Here is a 21,791-nt window from a genome sequence, read left to right as displayed (position 1 = left end):
CAGTGTCTACCATAGTATATGATTTATTTTAATAAATATTGCCAGGACAGTTTCCAAATAAATTGTAATAATTCACACTTCTTTCACAGAGTGAGTGTTCATTTTCTGTATCCTTATCAACCCCATATATGAAAACTTTTTGCACTTTTGCTGGTCTGATATATGAAAAAGTATATCAATGATGTTTTAATTTACATTTTCCTGACAATAAGATTGAGCATCTTGTCATATGATAATTAAAAATTTGAATAATAATTCAGAGAAGAGGAAATCCAAATGACCAATTATTTTTAATTGGCTTTTCTTTTCCTTATAACCTGTACAATTTTTTTTAAGATTTTATTTATTTATTTGAGAGAGAATGAGTGAGAGAGAGCATGAGAGAGGAGAAGGTCAGAGGGAGAAGCAGACTCCCCAAGGAGCTGGGAGCCTGATGCGGGACTCGATCCTGGAAGTCCGGGATCATGACCTGAGCCGAAGGCAGTCACCAACTGAGCCACCCAGGCGCCCCACAATTTTTTGTGTGATATTAACTATTTTTCTGTCATTTGTGTTACAAATACTTTCCCAAAATATTTATTGTCTTAAATTTATTTATGGTGTCTTCTGCCATGTTTAAAAAACTGTTATTATATGTAGTCGATTTTGTCTACTTTTTTCTTAATTGGTTCTGGATTTCCTATCTTTTTTAAAAATATTTCCAAACTTTAAAATTTCCAAAACTCAGCTTTTCTTATGAAGTACTCTAAATTAGATATGCTTTTCTCTGTTAACATTTTGCATGCTCACAAAAAGTCTGGTCTCCTAAATAGGCACAATGAACAAATAAAATATTGATTTATAAATATTTGTACAATATTAAATATTAAAATTTAATATTATTTATATAATATTTATATAATATTAAATTTTTTGAGGGAACATAGGGAGAAGTATTTTAGCACTTAGATATGTCAATTATTACCAAAATAGTTTAACATGCAACCACTTAGTTTTATCAAAATTAATTTTCCCTAAAATCACTGTCAATGTCATCAATATTTAACCATATTATTCTCTTTTTGTATTTTATAATTAAAGAGAGAGAAAGAGGGAGGGAGAGAAACTACTGTCATACTAACTCAAAAAGCTTTAGACTGATCTGAGAAAGTGCCCCATTCCACATGGGAACATATAAGTCAGTAAGCAATTAATATACTTATGTTTATTATTAACAGGCTATTCAGGTATAGAACAAACACAAAACCAGTATTACTTGCATCTCAATGTGAAACATATACAGAGGATAAAATAGAATGCATAGAAGAGAGAGTTATAATAAAAGTTTTGTTCTAATAAAAGTTCCTATTTAAATAAGATGTGTATTTTCTTGTAAAAAAATTTTTAACTTTATGGAAATTCAGGAGTACTTTTGTTTGATATTTTAGTGCATTATTTCATTAAATGTGGGCTTTGAACACACACACAACAAAATTAATTTTCCCTGAAGTAGGCTCTGTTCCCAGGTACAGACAGTCCTTGCCTTGTACAGTAATGTCAGTCCATAAAAATGGTCATTCAAAGTAATCTTAATAATTGATGGGGAAATTATTGTTCTATGACCTTTAAAATCTGTCAAAATATTAAAAACTCTTACTGTCAGTTATATGTGTAAAATAAAATGAAAAATTGTAAAAAGCACTAGTACACTGTAATCTAAAACATTAGAAACATGAAGAATTTGTGTTATTTCATTGCAAACAACTAATCGAGAGTAGTTGGAATGGTACTTGCCTTTTCTGTTACTTTATGACACTGAGTAAGCATCTTCTCTATACGATTGCAAATTGTCATATTCTTTTTATGTTTGGACCCGCTTCTGCTGTTTTATCAGCTGTACCTTCAATATTGTAAAATCACTCTGCAATTTCCTTTACCATGAATTTTTTTACCATCATTTCATCCTTTTCATCACACCCATTTCCCCATTTACGTTAGGGGTTGCCTTCAGGAGGTTCCTCTAGCGGCATATTTTGGCTCAGCAGCAGCGTCAACCTTCCCACCATTGATTACTTCTACAACTCCATTTACGTTCAAGTCTCACTTCAGGAATTAATATTTTTTCATTTCTTCTCTACACTTTCATCTTTGTTGGCCAGTTCTTTTGGGGATCCATTTTTGTAAAATGTCACATGGGTGAGATGGAGACAACACACCCATGCTTTGTAGTCTGTGAATGAACTGAGTGATGGATGTGCAGTGATGAATCATTAGCAGAATTTGAGAGAAGTACCATGATTGGTCACTGATCGCGAAGCACCTCTGTTACATAATGATATGTGGACCCAACATCTAGCAGGGGTGTTTGTAGTTCGGGTAGCAACTCGCAGTATATACCATGGTAACTGACACTTCAACTCTGCTCAACTAGGACGGCCTTTACCTACTTGTTGATATTGACAGACAGGCTTAAAACTGACTGCTGAATAATAGCCCATTGAAGTTATGTCAAGTAACGAATCTTAAAACACTTAAATGCAACATTAGTACATGCAGAGTGCATGCTGAGATGGGTTTCAATTTTTCATTATTCAGCAGTCAGCTTTACAATGTACCTTAGGGGGTGCCTGGGTGGCTCAGTGGGTTAAGCCGCTGCCTTGGGCTCAGGTCATGATCTCGGGGTCCTGGGATGGAGTCCCGCATCAGGCTCTCTGCTCAGCAGGGAGCCTGCTTCCCTCTATCTCCCTCTCTGCCTGTCTCTCTGTCTGCTTGTGATGTCTCTCTGTCAAATGAATAAATAAAATCTTAAAAAAAATAATAATAAAATAAAATGTACCTTAGGATGACAGTTTTAGAAATACAGAAAGGACCTTTGAGGCACCTGGGTGACTCTGTCAGTTGGGGATCTGACTCTTGGTTTCAGCTCAGGTCGTGATCCTGAGGTGGTGGGATGGAGCCCCGCATTGGGCTTATAGTCAGTGGGGAGTCTGCATGAGATTTTCTCCCTCTCCCTCTGCCCCTCTCCTCGCTATCTCTCTCTCTCTAAGATAAATAAATAAAATCTTTTTTAAAAGAAATAGAGAAGATATCTTTAACGATCCCATAATTTGATACCAGAAATTATCCAACATTATGGATGATTTCTCCTCCTTGGGTTTCACTTTGCTCCTATAGTCACTTGAGGTCTCAGCAGCACTGAGAGATCCATTTGGGTGGAAGCCCAGGCAGGACAAGCATAGAAACATCGTGAACAGTCTTCATTGAGGCAGTCTCCGAGTCCATTCCACTGAAAATGAGGAGACCCTGGTGATCGCAGGCCTTGTTCTTCTCTGGTGTCACTTACCAGTCAGAACCAATTGTTGCCTTTTTTAGTGAGCCTACTTTTTTTCTCTTTTTCCAGCTTCTGAAGCAAATTCAGTTTGCTTTCATGGGTTTGAAAATTGTAATGACCACAAAGCTTTAGCACTTCTTCCAGCTGAATCAGGTTTTCTTCTCTGCTGTTCTTAGAATCAACATCCATACTGTCATTGATTATCTGTGTACATGTTGGACAAACTTTCCAGCCAAGTACAAACTGTCTTCCAAATTTTGCACTCAGAAAAGGGGCATCATTTAAGTCAATTACACGCAAAATTTGTTGGCTGTTTTTTTGTGTACGTTGAATGAGTCACAAAGACGACTTCTGCAAATCCTCACATCTGCCAGCGTACTGGGCTTCTTGTCTTGCTCAGGAAAGTCTTCCTTTTCTCCTTTAAGCTTAGAGCCTGAAAACGTATTATAAGACAGCGATAAAGCAATATAAGCAATGTAAGTTAAACATTTGCTCTACTTTGCAGTTAATTCCTATGAGCATGCTTTCATGGTCAGGTAACTAGGCATGTGATTAAGTCCGGGTCCCACCACTCTGGACTTTGGGCAGATTACTCAACTTCCCTGGGTCTCAGTTTCCTCATTATTAGGTTTAATACCCAATGCAGGTATTATAACTGGAAACTTGTACCTCTTAATCCCCTTCACCTATTTTTGCACAAATTTTCAGTCATAAGTGACAGAGATGAAAAGTAGAGCATAGGGGATATAGTTAATAATATTGTAACAGTGGTGTAGGGAGGCAGATGGTAGCTACACTTACCTTGAGGATTGCATAAGCCACAGAATGCTCCAGTCACTGTGTTTGCTCCAGAAACTAATTTAACATTATATGTCAACATACTTCAATAATAAACTTTTTAATTTAAAAATTTGTAATTAAAAATCTCAGAATAATTTTTTAAGATGTATCTATTTGAGAGAAAGAGGAAAAATTTGGGGGGGGTAGGGATGGAAAGAGGGAGAGAGAGGAGTAGAGAGGCAGACACCCTGCTGAGCACAGAGCCCGATGCAGGGCTCGATCTCACTACCCTGAGATTATGACCTGAGCCAAAATCAAGAGTCAGACACTTAACCTCCTGGTGCCACCCAGGCCCCCCAGAACAATTTTTTTTAAAGAGGGTATTCATTGTACCTAACTCAGGAAGGTTTTGTAAGGCTTAAATATATAAGTTAATGCATAAAAGCTTTAGCCTGAAGACCAGCGTATAGCAAATACTCAATAAATAGCTATTGTATCAATTATTATTAGCAATACAAACAGACTACGATCCACGTGTTTGTTTTGCTGGTTTCACCCTCATTGATCCCTGGGAATCGTGCTACATACACACAAAGCAAAATCTCACTCAACACAGGTGTGGTGTGAATGCTCTCCAAGACCAGTTCCCACTACCATGTCAAGTGTCTGCTCAGGGAACACAGTAGAGAGGAGGGGAGCCAAGTGTTCACAGAGGAGCTGGGCCAGCCAGGTTTCATCATGCCAGCTGCCTGGGAAATGCATTCAGACATGTGCCCGGTGCCTCAGCAGTCATTGCACAAGACACCGGGAACACACCCTCGGGGAGACACACGTAGTCACAAAGCAGGTATAGTGTGTCTGCCGGGACCCGCCACCCCTAAAACAGAGGGCAGTGAGAGGTGACAGACACAAAGATGACACTCAGAGGGCATGTGACAACCTCATTCCTAAGGGACTCTGGCAGGACCTCTTCCCTCAGCCCCCTCCCCTCCAGCGGGCCCCAGGGACACCTGCCCCAGGGGGGACAGCTGGGAGGTGACATGCCTCGCAGTGCTGACTGTCAGAAATTGCTGCTCAGCCAGCACTTGGAATCGTCCTTCCAGGACCGGACATGGATTTGCCTGTAGCCTTTCTTCCGCTCCAAGCTCTGCCATCTGAGAGTGCTGTTAGCAAGAGGCAAATGTAGAAGCTTCTCACCCACTCTTAGAGCCCCCTGTGGAGCCCAGGAGCACATGTGGCTTATACCCACGTGGTTTAAGTCATTAACCATCCCTAAAGGGATTCACACTCGGGGCATGATTTAAATTTGATTTTAGTTCCACTTAAAGATCTTCGATAACTGGCTCAGCCTTGCTCCACTCCCAGCCTAGAATTCTCTCTCTGCCAGTTTGTAGCCCTCTCTACATGCCGACCGCTGCTCAAGCACGGCCCACAGACCTTCTTCTACCACTGTAGACAGCAGGTGACATTTCACTGAGCGAAAGAAGCAACCAACCAAGACTCGGGAAGGAGTTTTATTCTGACAAGATTTGAATGTGTAAAGTTACATGAGCCATTGCCCCCACGCGGCACTGAGATATCGCCTTTCAAAAGTAAGTTTGCAGAGAGAATGTGATGATAAAGGGGAAATGATCATAATCTAACATCAGGAAAGAGGACTATACGGTGGGGGGAAAAGACCGTAAGGAAAGACGTTTAAAATTAGTGCGTTGTCTGTAGTTAAGTTTATGCCTAGATATTTTATTGGTTTTGGTGCAAAAATTGTAAATGGGATTTTGTTTTGTGTTTTAGAGAGAGAGAAAGAATGCATATGTTGAGGTGGGGAGCTAGGGGCAGAGGGAGAGAATCTCAGGCAGACTCTGCACTGAGTACAGAGCCCAATATGGGGCTTGATCCTATGACCCTGAGAGCATGACCTGAGCCAAAATCAAGAGTCCAACACGCCTTTTTTCTTGATTCATTTTTTTAAGATTTTATGCATTTATTTGAGAGTGAGAGAGAGTGCACGGGAGAGAGCACAAGCAGGGGCAGCAGCAGACGGAGAGGGAGAAGCAGGCTCCCCGCTAAGCAAAGAGCCTGATGCGGATCTCGATCCCAGGCCCCTGGGACCATGATCTGAGCTGAAGAGAAACTGAGCCACCCAGGCATCACCAGGTTTTCTTAATTTCACTCATTTTCTTAATTTTTACATAGCAGGATTATGACTCTCATTTTCTTCTTTATGCTTTTCTGCATTTTCTGTAGTGTTCTTTTTTATCTCATTTGCCCATTTCTCACCTAGATCAGAATTCAGCTTCTGGGGGCATCTGGGTGGCTCAGTAGGTTGAAGCCTCTGCCTTTGGTTCGGGTCATGGTCTCAGGGTCCTGGGATCGAGCCCCACATCGGGTTCTCTGCTCAGCAGGGAGCCTGCTTCCTCCTCTCTCTCTCTGCCTGCTTTACTGCCTACAGTAATCTCTGTCTATCAAATAAATAAATAAAATCTTTAAAAAAAAAAAAAAATTCAGCTTCTGTCCCTCAAAAGCCCCTGCTCCTGACTCCAACTCCCTGAATCTTCACCCTACCCCACCCTCACTCCTAACCCCAAATGTCTCTATCTCCTGACTCTTCTTCCTACTATGTGTTCCTATAGGGCACACAGGCAGGAAACAATGGGATTTTTTTTTTAATCATGTTCCCAGCTTCTCTTGAGAAATCAGAAGACCTATCAGACTGCTCCAGGATTCCCACGTGGCAACGACCCCTTGGTGCCACCTACAGTCATTCCATTTCCAGTATAGCTTCTTGTCCCTACAATCGGAAGCTGAGTATTAGGTGGTTTATTTTTCAATAGAACTGCTTTTCTTTTTGCATTCCCATAAGAAAAAAGAGCAGTCAACCAAGAGGTCCATCTGCTTCAGGGAAAAATTCTAGAGAGCACCCTTCTACGTTAAATGAAGACTATTCCTACATGTTTATTATGCAAACATGGGTCTGTTTCATTCATTTGCATCACCTTCCTGACCTCTGACCTAGATGATGGTCAAGATGCCTTCCCCCAGCTTGGGTGTTCATGATTGCTGGACGTACTGGCACTCTCTGGCTTAAGAATAAAAGAGAAGCTCCCTGACCCACGCATCAGCTCCTGACCCTCATCTTCTCCCTCCAGCCAGTCTGCAGGCTCGATCTTGGAGAAATCAGAGAAACAAATGGCACCTCTTGTGACCCCATTGCAGGAAGCCAGGAAGGAGCCATCCCCCCTGCCCTGGGCTACATCCTACCTGCACCATACTTTGGGCTCCTAATAACTGAAGACCCAACTGCAAGTGACCTAAATGAAGTCAGAAACAACCTCGCTGGGCATAGAGGTGAACAAATCACACCACCACAGCAAGAAGGAATGGGGACTAACTGGTAGGTGGATGACTCATGGAATTTTCCAAATTACCTGTGCACACTCCAAGGCCCACCTCAAATTCATCTGCCTGTGAAACCCCACCCCAGAAAGTCCCCCAACTCCTTTGAACCAAGATGGCTGATAGCCTGGGTGTCTTCTTTGTAACTAATAACTCACAGCCTTGTGGCATTTCTTGAATGTGTTTGGCACAGAGACAAGTCAATTCTCACAGAACATCATATATATGAATGAATGAATGAATGAATGAATGAATGATTAAATGAATGGGAGGGGGATGGGACTGGAGGAAGCTGGCAGACTGATGCATTCACTCAGGAAAGGAAGAAAGACCTTAGATTAAACCAGGGATAATAAAGATGAAGAAGATGATCACAGATCTTAGAGATTTGATAGGATCTAGCCACTGGGGGAACGTGGGGGTGAGGAGCTGGAAGAAGCCGACAGTACCTAGGTTTTCTACTTGGACTCGAAGTCTGTTCGTAGGAGAGGAAAGTCAGGGGCCCCCACAGCCTTGACAGCACCTGCCTCTTACTGCATTGTTCATTCCTGCTTTGGGCACAAGAGGATGCTCTCTCAAGAATAAGAGCCCAGTAATGAGATCAGAGTCAAGATTATGGCAGTGAAACAGAAACAGAGAACACACACAAGAAGGGCTGATGTTTGGGTTATAACATCACTGGAAACTCCCTGAACGCAAACCACTTGCTCAGGTCCTGTGGAGAGAGGGGACCTCTCAGCTGCTGGGCTGGGCGGCTGTCATATTAACACTGGTGCCAGAGTCAACATCCAGGCAAAGGACACAGCTCCATAAATGAGCCCTGAAAAGTACGGAGGCCACAGGCCGCTGGCAAGGATGGAGGAACAGTTCTGAGCAGTACAGTACAAAGAGCCCCAAACTTTTCATTAAATGACATCAGGCTGACCTGACCACTGTGTTTTATATTTCTCTAGCTTTAAAAAAAAAAAAAAGAAAGAAAGAAAGAAAAAAGGAACCCAGAGGTCCTGGGAAGATCACACCCCACGATTTGAAGTGTAGGGGAGAACAGCATCAAAATCATCTCCCATTGAGTTGAAATGTCTCTGAGTATAGGAATGGAGACAAGGACTGGCCCTTATAATGAGAAAGAACTTCCTTAAACTGGAGAAAGCCCACCCTGGGAAATTCAGGTTGGCCCACGTTCTGGCAGAAAGGGTACATGTTACACATCAGCCACCCTTCTCAAAGACTCACCGCTCAGAAATTTAAGGCTTTTCTCCTTCTCGCTGCCCCTTCAGACGTCTTCTCTGGCCTAAACAATCTCTGTTCATTTTGTTCTTCTAACTCCCTCGTCTAATCAGGTTTGCTCATTTCTGTGGCTTGTTTCCTGTTTCTTTTTTTTTATAACTGAATTTTATTTTTATTGAAGTACAAGTAACGTCTAGTGGCGGATTTGTTTCAGGTGTACAACATGATTCAACAGCTCCATGTGTGTGTTAGGACTCACCACAGTAAGGACAGTCCCCGTGTGTCACCAAACAGCATTACAGTGTTATCCACGGGGTTCCCTATGCTGGACTTTTCATCGCTGTGACTTCTTTATTATGTAACTGGAACTTTGTGCCTCTTAATCCCTTTTATCTATTTCACCCTCCTCCCCACCCCCAGCTCCCCTCTGACAACCACCAGTTCCCTTTAAGAGTCAGTTTTTTTGTCTCTTTTTTCCCTTGTTTTGTTTCTTAAATTCCACGTGTGAGTGAAATCGTATGGTATTTGTCTGTCTCTGACTTATTTCACTTAACATTATACCTTCTAGATCCATCCATGATGTCACAGACAGCAATATCTCATTATTTTTATGACTGAGTAATATTCCTCTGGGTGTGTGTGTGTGTGTGTGCACGCACGTGTGTGTGTGTGTACGTATACCACTTCTTTTTTATCCATTCATCTCTGATGGACGCGAGATGCTCCCATATCTTGGCTGTTGTAAATAATGCTGCAATGAACATAGGGATGCAGATATCTTTTCAAATTAGTGTTTTCATTTTCTTTAGGCAAATACCTAGTAGTGGAATCGCTGGATCATATGGTAATTCTATTTTCAATTTTTTGAGGAACCTCCATACTGTTCGCACTATGGTTGTTCCAATTTGTATTCCTGCCAACAGTGAATGAGGATTCCTTTTTCTCCACATCCTCACCAATGCTTATTTCTTGTCTTTGTGACATTAGCCGTTCTGACAGGTGTGAGGTTGTCTCTCGTGGTAGTTTGGGTTTGCATTTCCCTGATGATGAGAGATGCTGAGCATCACTCATGTGTCTATTGGCCATTTGGGTAGGTCTTCTTTGGCAAAACGACTGTTCAGGTCTTCTACTCATTTTATAGTCGGATTATTTGGGGGTGTTTTTGGTGTTGCGTATTTGTCTCCTGTTTCTCTTCTTTTCACCTCCAAAATGCTTTAGCAAGATGTCAGGAGCCCAAGCCATGCCCAACGCAGTGAAGAAATTGCCATGCATTCTTCTGCCATTCTGAATTCCCTTTCACTGAAAAACAGGTAAAGGATATAAGCAGGCATATTACAGAAAAAGAAATATAACTGGCCAATAACATATGCCCAACTTTACTAATAGAGACATGCAGATAAAAGTAACCATACGGGAGGGTTCAGTCAGTAAGCATCAGACTCTTGATTTCAGCTCAGGTCTTGATCTCAGGATCCAGTTCAAGCCCTGCTTGGGCTCCACGCTGGGTGTAGAACTTACTTTAAAAAAACGAAATAAAATAACAATATAGTATTTTCACCTAACAATAAGAAAAGATAAAAATCATACTGAATATTTGATGTTGATGAAGGATTCTTCAACTTCTATTGGTAGAAATATAATTTAGAACAGTCAAGTAATATCTGAAGACACGTAATCACTCCCAGCCATCTATTCCACTTTTGGGAATTTATCTTTCCTCCTTGGTAGCACAAATGTGTAAAAATAGTTGAAAAGAGCTGTACTGTTGTTTGTAGTAGGAAAAGAATGGAAACAATCGAAACATTCAGTAATAGAGACTAGTTAAATAAATAATGGTACGGACATACAATGGAAGTCTATGCAGCCCTTAAAAAGAATAATCTAGGGATGCCTCTGTGGCTCAGTTGGTTAAGCGTCTGCTTTTGGCTCAGGTCATGATCCCTGGGTCCTGGGATTAAGCCCCGCATCAGGCTCCCTGCTCGGTGGAGAGCCTGCTTTTCCCTCTCCCTCTGCCTTCTGCTCTCCATGCTTATGCACTCTCTCTGTGTGTCAAATAAATGAAAAAAATCTTTAAAAATAAATAACTAAAAAGAATGGTATAGATCCTAATCTTCGGAGTTGGAACGATGTCTAGGATGTTTTGTTAAATGAAAATGAACAAATTTCAGAAGTCCAAGTAAATAGGTTCATTTTTTTTAACATTGACCATTAATTTTTTTTTATTTCTTTTCAGCGTAACAGTATTCATTGTTTTTGCACCACATCCAGTGCTCCATGCAAGATGTGCCCTCCCTAATACCCACCACCTTGTTCCCCCAACCTCCCACCCCCCACCCCTTCAAGACCTTCAAGTTGTTTTTCAGAGCCCATAGTCTCTCATGGTTCACCTCCCCTTCCAATGTCCCTCAACTCCCTTCTCCTCTCCATCCCCCCATGTCCTCCATGCTATTTGTTATGCTCCACAAATAAGAGAAACCATATGATAATTGACTCTCTCTGCTTAACTTATTTCACTCAGGATAATCTCTTCCAGTCCCGTCCATGTTGCTACAAAAGTTGGGTATTCATACTTTTTGATAGAGGCATAATACTCCATAGTTTATATGGACCACATCTTCCTTATCCATTCATCCGTTGAAGGGCATCTTGGTTCTTGCCACAGTTTGGCGACCGTGGCCATTGCTGCTCTAAACATTGGGGTACAGATGGCCCTTCTTTTCACTACATCTGTATCTTTGGGGTAGATATCCAGTAGTGCAATTGCAGGTTCATTTTTAATAACTGTGTTTATATACATGCAGAGCTATAGGGATATGTATAGGAAAAATAAAAACACTATAAAACAGTGATTCTTAAAATGAGGTCCCTGTACCAGCAGCACCAGCATCATTAGGAAATTTATTAGAAACACCAATTCTCAGGCCCCACCCAGACCAGCTGAATGAGAATTTCTAGGGGTGAGGCCCAGCAATCCAGTTTACAAGCCTTCCAGGTTATCATGCTCCCTAAACTCTGAGAATTGCGTTCTAGTGAGAGCATTTATCTGGAGGTAGAAAGAGAAGAGACCTAGCTGACAGGGGAAGTTCTACTTGTTTATCATTTCTGTGTTGTTGAAAAAATTAATCACATTAATGAAGAATGCTTTTCTAAGATGTACACATCTTAGGAGGCTTTGCTAACTTATCAGTTGAATCGACCTCACGCTCTCTTGAAGAATATCCAGCATGTAAGAATTCAGATTTGTGAAGGCAATAACGTAGGGAAATACTTCCAATACTGAATGGTTTCTGACATCACTAGAGTCAAGTAAAACACACGCATGGGGAGTTGAACTTGGCTGTGTTGTGGGAGCTCAGGCTCTCTGAGCTTTGGTGGTCTCCTCTGTCGCCGCAGATGACAACAGCTACCTTGTCCCCTCACAGGTCATGGGGAAAAGATGACACGTGGAAAGCACACTACTAATGGTCATATCTTTAGCGCTGAGGCACCTTAAAACACCAAAGTGTTCTCAGCAACCTGATCAACTCATTCCATTTTTCAGAAACATCATCACTGCATACAGCTGTCCCAAAATGACCCTCCCAGTAGCAAGACTCTGCCAGGGAGCCTTGGCACGGGCCTGCCGAGGTCACTTTTACTAGTGAAATGTGAGAAACCCTGATGAGCCAGGGAAGAGGTACAAATGATTTCTTCCCACCCATTCCCAAGCCCTCCGCCCAGGTGCCTCAAGCCTGTTTTGTGTTGTCTCTTTTATAGGCTGTGAAAGGCCTCCCTGGTTTTCTCACCTGCCTGTCCTCAGACAACAAAGCAGGCTTTTCTGTTCGCACAAAGTGCTTCTTGCTCTCTTGATGCATGAGAAAACGTGGAGCAGAAGAACAATAATGTGCTACTTCTTTTTGCTCCAATAAAAAAAAAAAAAGAGTTATGACACAGAAGCCTGGGGCCAAAGCAGGCTCACTGTTGTGTGTTTTGACAAAGAAATATTTTCTGGAAGCACAGTCCAAGGGCAGATGGCAGTAAGTGAGTCCATGCAGCATAGATCATGGGGTTGGGAGGCTCCTGTCCTGCCATTAGGACTTTGGTCTCTGGACCCAGTTAGGTGCTCAGAGTAGCAGGCAGGACCCTGGCCTTCCCAGCCCCAGGGAAGAGAATAGCTGAGGGCAGCTTGCAGGTACACAGAATTGGAGGTCCTGTATCTGGCCCCCCACTCCCCGCCCTGTCCCGCCAGCCCTTCCAGGGTCTCTGGCTACAGGGAAGATGTTGGGACAAACACAGGTGGATTCTCAGTTTTCCCCACTGAGACACTGACATGATGGGTTTTGGGAAGAGTCCAAGAATCGGCCTTTTTTTTTTTTCCTTTTAACTTCTCTGGGTGTTTCTGACAAGCAGCCAAATTTAAGAACCTGTTTTAGAGCCATCTAAAACATTTTCCCTTCTGTGAAACTCTGACTGTCCTAGGCAAAACTGGTCTCACCACCCACCTTGGCCTTCTTTATTCTTCATGCAGGCCCCCTCTAAGGGAGACTGTACCAATGTGAAGCTGATTACTCCCTTACACATCTCTCTCACCTGCTAAAATGAGCAGGGGTCAGGTCAGCTTGGTCTGACTCCAAGCTTTGCCCCGACTCCAAGCTTTGCCCCTTGTGAGGATTATTTTGAAATCCCTAAATACAATCATGTTCATTGCAGTTTGTCTCAATATGCTAGAAATGAACAAATGAAAACCCAAGGATGCCACCATCAGCCTTCGGGGTGGTTGTATCCCCCATTCTGCCCTCAAGGTGGCTCACATGTCGGGCATAAAGGGGCTAGTTTCCATTAAATACAAATGTTCTTAATCTCTTTCCTACTTTTTAGACTAGAAAATAAATATAAATGGAAGTTCTAATATGTTCTTCCTGCTCCCCAATGGGTCCTCCTTACGCATTTCACACCCTGCTTTGGAGAGCTTTAGTTTAAAACACATAATGGATGCCTCACACATAGTAGATGCTTAGTTAATGCAAATTCTCTTCCCTGGGGGGAACATGCTTGGCAAAAGACATTTGGGATATCATCCAGTCCTTACCTCTCTGGTGAATCTTGGAAGTTTATCTCTGTAGGGAGGGGAATCAGGGAAGACCAGTGAAGGGATCCCAGTGAGAGGGGCACTTGAGGACTCTTAAGTCTGGCTTGTGTGAGGCCAGATCCTGACAGCAAGGCATGAGAGTCATTGAGTCACTCTCCTGGGGTCCTCACCAAGGCCATGAGCAGAAATAGTTCACTCCAGAAAAGAAGGGAAACTGAGAAGGGAGCCCAGGTGCCCAACCAGGCAGTCTGGCCTGCCGAACAGCTGTCTTTGGCTGACACATCGGTCCCTGAAGACAGGAGCCTCCCTCAGACTCCCAGCAATACACAACATCCCTGACTCAAAAACGCATTTCTCCTTTTTCCTAAGTGTCATCTTAACTACAAAGTAGATGGACACATTGCAGCCAAAGCCACCAGCTTCCACATCCCTAGGTGTGACCATGAATATTACATGTCTTGCCTGCTGCTTGTGGGACCTGGACAAACACCACAGGCCCCTTCCTCCTCCTTCGTCTTCCTCCCTAGGTAGGGGTTGGAAACAGACCTTGTGGCTCCTCTGAGGGGCAGCCTGACAAGGAGTCTCTATGCCCACACAGGAACAGCTCTGTGTGGCTAGCCGCTGGCCTGTGGCCTTTGATAAAGTCACACAGGGAAAAGCTCTCTCAGGCAACAGGCCTGGTGAACGGAGCGTTTACTGGCCCTTAGCAGTCCTGTGATGGCGAGTCATGGCCCCTCCCTCCAGCCCACTTCAGAAACACAACTTAAATAACGGCTTTCATGTAAAGTTCTGAAGTGAGCCAAGGTTTGGGAAGCTCCGGGCTTTTAAGATGTGGCTTTCCTCTTGCTTTGAATGGTCTCCTTTGACTAAACCTAAACCAAGCTATCAATCAACAAAAATTTATTGAGCACTTACTATATTTCATTTCACTGCAACAAAACTTTTTTAAACGTGCTCTCATGTACCCAGCTATAAGCAAACTTCAAATAAAGAGAGATGAGGCAGAAAACAGGCACGGTCCCAGGGATGTCATAGACAGCATGGTGACTGTAGTTAACAGTACTGAAGTGTGCGTTTGACAGCTGCTGAGAGAGTAGATCTTAAAAGCTTTCCTCACGTGCTCGCTTCGGCAGCACATATATTAAAAGCTTTCCTCACAAGAAGGAAAAATGTGCAACTGCGTGTGATGACGGTGTTCACTGAGCTTATTCCAATAATCATCTCACAAGACACATATGTCAAATCTACATTGTACACCTAAGACTTAAACTAAATTGACGTATGGTATATGTCAACTTGATCTCAATTTTTAAAATGAAAATTTTAATAAAATAAAACATTTTTAGAAGAAAAGAGAGGCATGGGACTCCAGAGCTCAGAGAGACTATAGCTTAACTTTTGTTTTAGAGATGACAGAACAAGGACGCCTGGGTGGCTCTGTCAGTGAAGCATCTGACTCTTGATTTTGGCTCAGGTCACAATCTCAGGGTTGTGAGTTCAAACCCCGAGTAGGGCGCCCTGCCCAGAGGGGAGTCTGCTTCTCTCCCTCTGCCTCTGCCCCTCCCCCCCACTCACGTGTGCTCACTCACACTCTCTCTCGCTGTCTCTCTCCCCCTTAAATAAATAAATAAATCTTTTTTTTAAATGACAATACAGAGCCACAGATAGTTCACTAACATGCTCAAAGGCTTCCAGCTGGTCCCAGTTAATAAACTGGGTGAATCATGGACCCCTAGAGCAGGGATGGACATCCTATATGTTTTATGCAGTCAGGCTCCAACTGCAATTTGCTGATTCCTAGATCCTTCCTCAAGAAATGCTGATGCAGGCAGTCTGGGAAAGGCCCAGAGATCTGCATTTCTAAGAGCCCCTCCACAAAGACACCCTCCCTACACCCGTAGCTCATTTGGATGCAGACAGCACTCTGTGAGACACACTGGTCTAGTCCAAATTTCCAGGAAATGCAAATTGCCATTAGGCAATACACACTTGCTGAGAGGCTGGCATACTCCACTACTGGATGGCTCTCGGCATTCAAGAATGTTCCCTCCTATTACAGTGTTTCGAGGAGGGGCCTTCAGATCCCATAAAGACACAGGCTCAGGTGACTCTAGGTGATAAGACCATGTGCAGAAGGAAGAAGGGAGAACTTCCAAGACAGGACTGGGGACAGGACTGTAGGAGTCCCCCGTGCGGAGCTCAAACAAGAGCCAATTGTCCTCAGGCGCAAGAAGTGTTCCCAGGGACCCAGCAGGTGGTCTGCCCTCAGAAGTGGGCATTGGTTCTTCCCAAGAGAGAAAATTGGGGTTAACTTGTCATCCATGATGACTATGCATGTAATTTGTAAATAAGGATGCATTTACTAAAAGGACGCTGAAAATATTTTACTGATACAGATGAACAATTTTTAAAATTTTTAAGCAACAATGAAGGAAACAAATCCCTCTTTCACACGATACTTCTTAGTATTTGAAGACAATAGCCTGTCCTTCCTAAGTCATCTTTTTTTCTGAAGATGCATCTCCAGTTACTTCAGTGAGATCGGGCTAACCCTTCACCAGCCCTGGCTATGTTTGCTGTGTGCCATGAGTTGATAGTTGCCTCAAGATCCAGGGCCATTCACCACTATCACAGGTTCTTAAAGAAGCTCTGCCTGGGAACATGCCAGGAATGATCATTCTCTTTAATTCAAGTATTCATTCAAAATAGGTTTATTGAGTACCTTCTATGTGCAGCCACTGCTTAAGTACGGAAAAGAAGACAGAAAAAGTCCCTGCTGTCTCCCATGAGCTCACATGCCAGTAGAGGAAACAGGCAAAAAACAACAAGTATATAATATAATGTTGTATACAATGTAAGTGCTCTGAGAAATAAAAATAAAGCAGGATCCAGGACTAAAAGTCCATGGGGATGGGTGGCCATCTTAGACCGGATGGTCAACGAAGGTCTCACTTGAAAATTAATTCTTAAGATCTGAATGCAGTGAGGGAGAGATATGACACTATATGAGGCAAGTGTATTACACATAGAAAAAGAGCCCATGCAAAGACCCTAAGGAAGGAAGTAGCTTGTTTTTTTTTTTTAAGATTTTATTTATTTATTTGACAGAGATTACAAGTAGGCAGAGAGGCAGGCAGAGAGACAGGCAGAGAGAGGAGGAAGCAGGCTCCCTGCTGAGCAGAGAGCCTGATGCGGGGCTCAATCCCAGAACCCTGAGATCATGACCTGAGCCAAAGGCGGAGGCTTAACCACTGAGCCACCAAGGTGCCCCAGAACTAGCTTGGTTTTGAAGAGAACAATGAGGCCAGTTGGTTAGAGGGCTGAAGGGGAAGGAGAGGAGATCAGATGGACTGCTCGAAGTCACCAATAATGCTTAATGCGAGCAATAGCGGAGAGAGAGACAGTGAACCAGCCGCTAAAATCCTAGTGAAGAAGGGGGAATGACTGAAGGTGGGTCAGGGACTTTAAGAAAGAACAACAGCCTGGGAGTAGAGTCTGATGGCACATGCTTCACTGAAACTGCAGGGTTTGGGGGTAGGAAGAAGGAGAAACTGCCTGGCAGTGGCATGAGGAATGAGAGGGATCCCTACTCAGCCTCAGCATCCTGGTTGGCCTCAAGGAACGTGCGCAAAGAACACTGTCCTCGGGAGATAGTCAGGTTTTCCTGAAGCAAGGTCAAGTTCCATTCAAAGCACAGGTTGAAATCACAAGCCATTTTTCTGGTGACAGACCAAGAGTTCGAGAAGGCCTCCTAGAAGGACTGGGGGTGGAGAGAGGGAGGAGAGTGGTCAGATTGGGAATATACAAAGCCTCCTTGCAGAGGTGGGTTTCCTGGGTGGTGATGCCCTGGGAGTCTCAGATTTCTGGTGGGGCCTTCATATGCTTGAGGGAAGGTGAATCTCCATCTCGAGACTGGTCTCTCATAGACATTATAGTAGTGAAACGGGGCTCCTGTGGGGAGGGTGGTCTTCCCACTTACTAGGAACACACCACTCTGTCAGCCTCTCTCAAACCACCTTGTTCAATAACACTCTTGCCCCAAGATCCAGGGGATCTCCTGGGAAGCTGGACTGAAGTGTGTGCAGATATGAGCCTCCAGCTGTGAGCCCTAAGGCCCTGTCTTAAAACCAAATGGAAGCTGTCTCCCGGGCTGCTATTCCCAAGGCCCACACTTAAACTCAATCCTTTCCAGAGAGAAAGCGAGGGCTCAGAGGAAAGGTCAGAGTCAAACCAATCCACCTCAGGCTGTCCCAGCTTCCCCGGTTGGCAGAAGCTGCTGAAACATCTTCTCACACAGGCCCCACAAGAGAAGAACAAGCTTCCTCTCTCCAAAGAGAGGCCAGGCTTCAGCAAGAAGGTCTTGTGAGTTCTTTGCCCTGTGGAGGGAGGTGGGAAGCCGAGGTGGGGGAGGGCATCTTGAACATGCCCTAGAGTAGGAAAGAACTGCCTTTGACTTGTGTACTAAAGCCCTGAAGTGAAATGCAGTGTCCCAGTGCACAGGACATGGATTATGTCATAGCTGCACTGCCACTGTCCGTTCAGCCCAAGATCATGAGCTGTGTATAACTCTGTGGCCAAGCTTAACGGTATAAGAAATAGCCTGTCTTGGGCACCTGGGTGGCTCAATCAGTTAAGTAGCTGCCTTCGTCTCAGGGCATGATTCTGGGGTCCTGGGACTGAGCCCCATGTCAGGCTCCCAGCTCAGTGGGGAGTCTGCTTCTCCCTCTTCCTCTGCCTCTACTCCCCTGCTCATGCTCACACACTCTCTCTCTCTCAAATAAATAAATAAAATTTAAAGAAGAAGAAGAAGCAGAAAAAGATGAAGAAGTATAGTAGTAGTAGTAGTATCCCCTCTTGATTTTTAATAACTTGGTTTCTGATTCCATGCCCCCTTTCCAAAAGCATAACAGAAAATGTAACTTGGTTATCTTTGGTGTATTCTCGGTGTGTTATGTCAGAGTTCCAGGATTCCAGTGCCACAGTATCACTGGGATAGGTGTGGAGGGACCCATTGGTCATCAGCTGTCTGTCCCCACAGGTTTGCCTGCAAGGCTCACTGCCTCCTGTTCCCATGGCTCTCTGGATCCAGGGACTCCTGCTGAGACTGTGCCACAACAAGGGTAAGTGATCCTTCTTTGAGGATCCATGTGCATGGGCTCTGGCCCTTCTCTGGAGTCCAGCTGGTCTCTACCTCTTCCACTCCCATCAGTCTGGAAAAATCTCTGGCTTGGGAGAAAATACCAATCTTCCATGACTCTGCCCTGAATTACCCTCCTCCCTCTGAGCTCCTCAGATTGAGTTCTCCGAAAAGACCAGGCTCTCTGAAATCTACTTGCTTAAATGCAGAAATGGGGAAGGGGAATACACAGGGTAAAAATAATCAGTGTCTAAAAATGTTATCCAGCTGCTATCCACTACGTTATACAGCCCACGTTCAACCTGATGTCATCACAATCCTTCATGTATTTTTCAAGTGTACCGCCATGAAGTTATCCCCCACATCGTACTGATTGTTTCTTAATACACTGTGTGACTTAACCTCTCACCCTCTTGAACTGCCCCCAGTTAATTTCAGCCAATTATTATCAGGATGGACTTCAGATTTGATTCTGTGACCTAACATAAGTACGTGTGTAGTACATAAACCATCATTCTGTTCTTCTGCCTCCATCCAACATATGGGTTTTTCCCATTTCATTGTTGTGGAAATCTAGAGATCATCTTACTATCAATGTCAATAGAAACTTAACCAGCTACCATGCAGAGAAATAAATTAGAATGCTGCTGTTATTTGCCATACATATGGGAAATTACCCAATGCTTTGAAGTATTTGTTCATGGGACTCTTACTTCAGTTGAACATTTGCATTTTTAGTGTCATTCTCTCTTTTAACTTAGGTCTGTATCCCTAACTACCAATCAAAATACCTTTGAAAAACAACCACATCACAAAATCTTTGTCATATAGGACTTTTCCTGCCACATTTAAAGTAGCTCGGTTAAATAGTTCCTCAGAATAGACTAGAAGGCCCGAAGCTAGGAGAAATTGGGATGATCAGGTCATACCTGTTGGGAAGAATTACCCAGGAGATGCTGAATACCCAGGAGACATTGTTAACTTCCAATAATAAGTCAGTGATGGGGAGGGAGACCATAAGAAACTCTTAATCTCAAAAAACAAACTGAGCGTGGTTGGGTTATGGGCATTGGGGAAGGTCTGTGCTATGATGAGTGCTGTGAAGTGTGTAAATCTGGCAATTCACAGACCTGTACCCTAGGGCTAATAATACATTATATGTTAATAAAAAAAATTTTTTTTTAATCAGTGAAACTGAGAGTTTAATTAAATGAGGCAGCTTAATAGGCAGGTCTTCTCTGCTGCCCCCCACACTTATCTTCTTCAACCTCAAGATCCAATGTGGGAGGCCACAATAAGGCTTGAGACGAGGACCAAACCAGGCCCTGACTTGTGCCTCCTTTAAAGTCCGAATAACCTAACCAAAGGTTTAGGAAGGGAAAAGTTGAGTAGCACTGAGAAAGGGTCTACATGACTTCCCACATGCTTGCTAAACAAATGAGAACAATTTGGTTGGGGTCAAAAGTTCATTGCTGGTCCTTGCTGCCCTAGTACAGCCCATAAATTACTTTCAGGTTTGCTATATTTGTACTGCAACAGCCATTTGGCCTCAGGAGGAACTCATGGTTGTTTAACTAGACACAGGTGTATTGCTTCTCCTATTATCACTATATATATGGCCTTAGTGCTTTGAAAAAACTTAGCACTGTTGGACATCCTCCTCAGTGCTCCTCCTGCCCCCATCTCTTTGTCTCTTAAGTTCTTTTCACCATCCTCTTACCCTCACGTTCTTGGTCGATTTGTCGCGCCGGCCGCGACAATCTGAGATCTCTGTAGTGAACAACCAGCACCACAACCACCTCCAAGGTACATTCTGCTCAGCCTTAAACAATTATGGTGGCCTCCATCCCCCAACAGAGACTGGTTTCAGATGAGGCAGGTGACCCCACTCTGAAATGACCCCACAATGAAAGGGGGGGGGGCATGATTCTTCTCAGAAAATTCCTCCTTCCTAAGAAAAAGACTGAGAGACAGCCCCTTTCAGTCTGGACCTTGCTGCATCTGGAGGCACTGTTGGAAATATTTCACACACCCCCTTGCCAGCAGCCTGAAGGGGGAGCCTTGATGACATTGTTGGGGGGCTGAATCAACAAGCCCTGGAGTGTGCTTGACCTCAGAACTTCCAAATAGTAAGATAATAAATTTCCTGATTGCTTACTCGGGGGAGTGTGGAGTGGGAGGGAGCCTGCCGCTGGGATTACCATCCGAGGAGGAAAGAGACTTCAAAGAATCATTAAATTCAGAATGTAATGTACTATTTTGTTTGGGTTTTCAAAAAAGTCTGTTGTCAAATTAATTATGTGGCATCAATTCCTTTAAGATAATTTGTAAGTTTGTTTTAAAGATTTTATTTATTTATTTGACAGAGAGAGCGAGACAGTGAGAGAGGGAACACAAGCAGGGGTAGAGGGAGAGAGAGAAGCAGGCTTCCCGCTGAGCAGGGAGCCCAATGCGGGGCTTGATCCCAGAACCCTGGGATCATGACCTGATCGGAAGGCAGATGCTTAATGACTGAGCCACCCAGGTGCCCCATAAGTTTGTTTTGATACCAGTTGAAATGCACATGGAATTTTCTTGAAACTTGACCTCATGATTTGGAAGTTCAGTGGGAAGATAACAGAGATAAAATAGCAAAGAAATATTTGAAAATCCAATTCATTTAGTATTCACCTTATCAGATATTAAAATAGGCTACAAAAGTAAAAGATCGAACACCATGTGTTATGGTAGAGAAACAGACCAGCCAATCAGCTACTCAGGATAGAAAGTCCAGAAACAGGCCCAAGAACACACAAAAATTAGTCATGTGATTGTAAATCATCTCAAGTAAACAGTATGAGGCACTATAAACCTTCGGAGGAAGAGGGAAGAACTAT

At 43.4% G+C, this 21,791-nt stretch overlaps 1 pseudogene; it reads right to left on the bottom strand.

The window, feature by feature from the left end:
- Positions 1-2,121: 2,121 nt before the first annotated feature.
- Positions 2,122-4,125, bottom strand: LOC101689748 (annotated as a pseudogene).
- Positions 4,126-21,791: the final 17,666 nt, after the last annotated feature.

Source organism: Mustela putorius, unplaced genomic scaffold (genome assembly GCF_011764305.1).
Source record: "Mustela putorius furo isolate JIRA1106 unplaced genomic scaffold, ASM1176430v1.1 tig00000281_pilon_pilon_pilon, whole genome shotgun sequence".
NCBI classification, from domain to species: domain Eukaryota; kingdom Metazoa; phylum Chordata; class Mammalia; order Carnivora; family Mustelidae; genus Mustela; species Mustela putorius.
The sequence above is the reverse complement of the archived record's forward strand: the minus strand, read 5'-3'. Positions and strand labels throughout refer to the sequence as shown.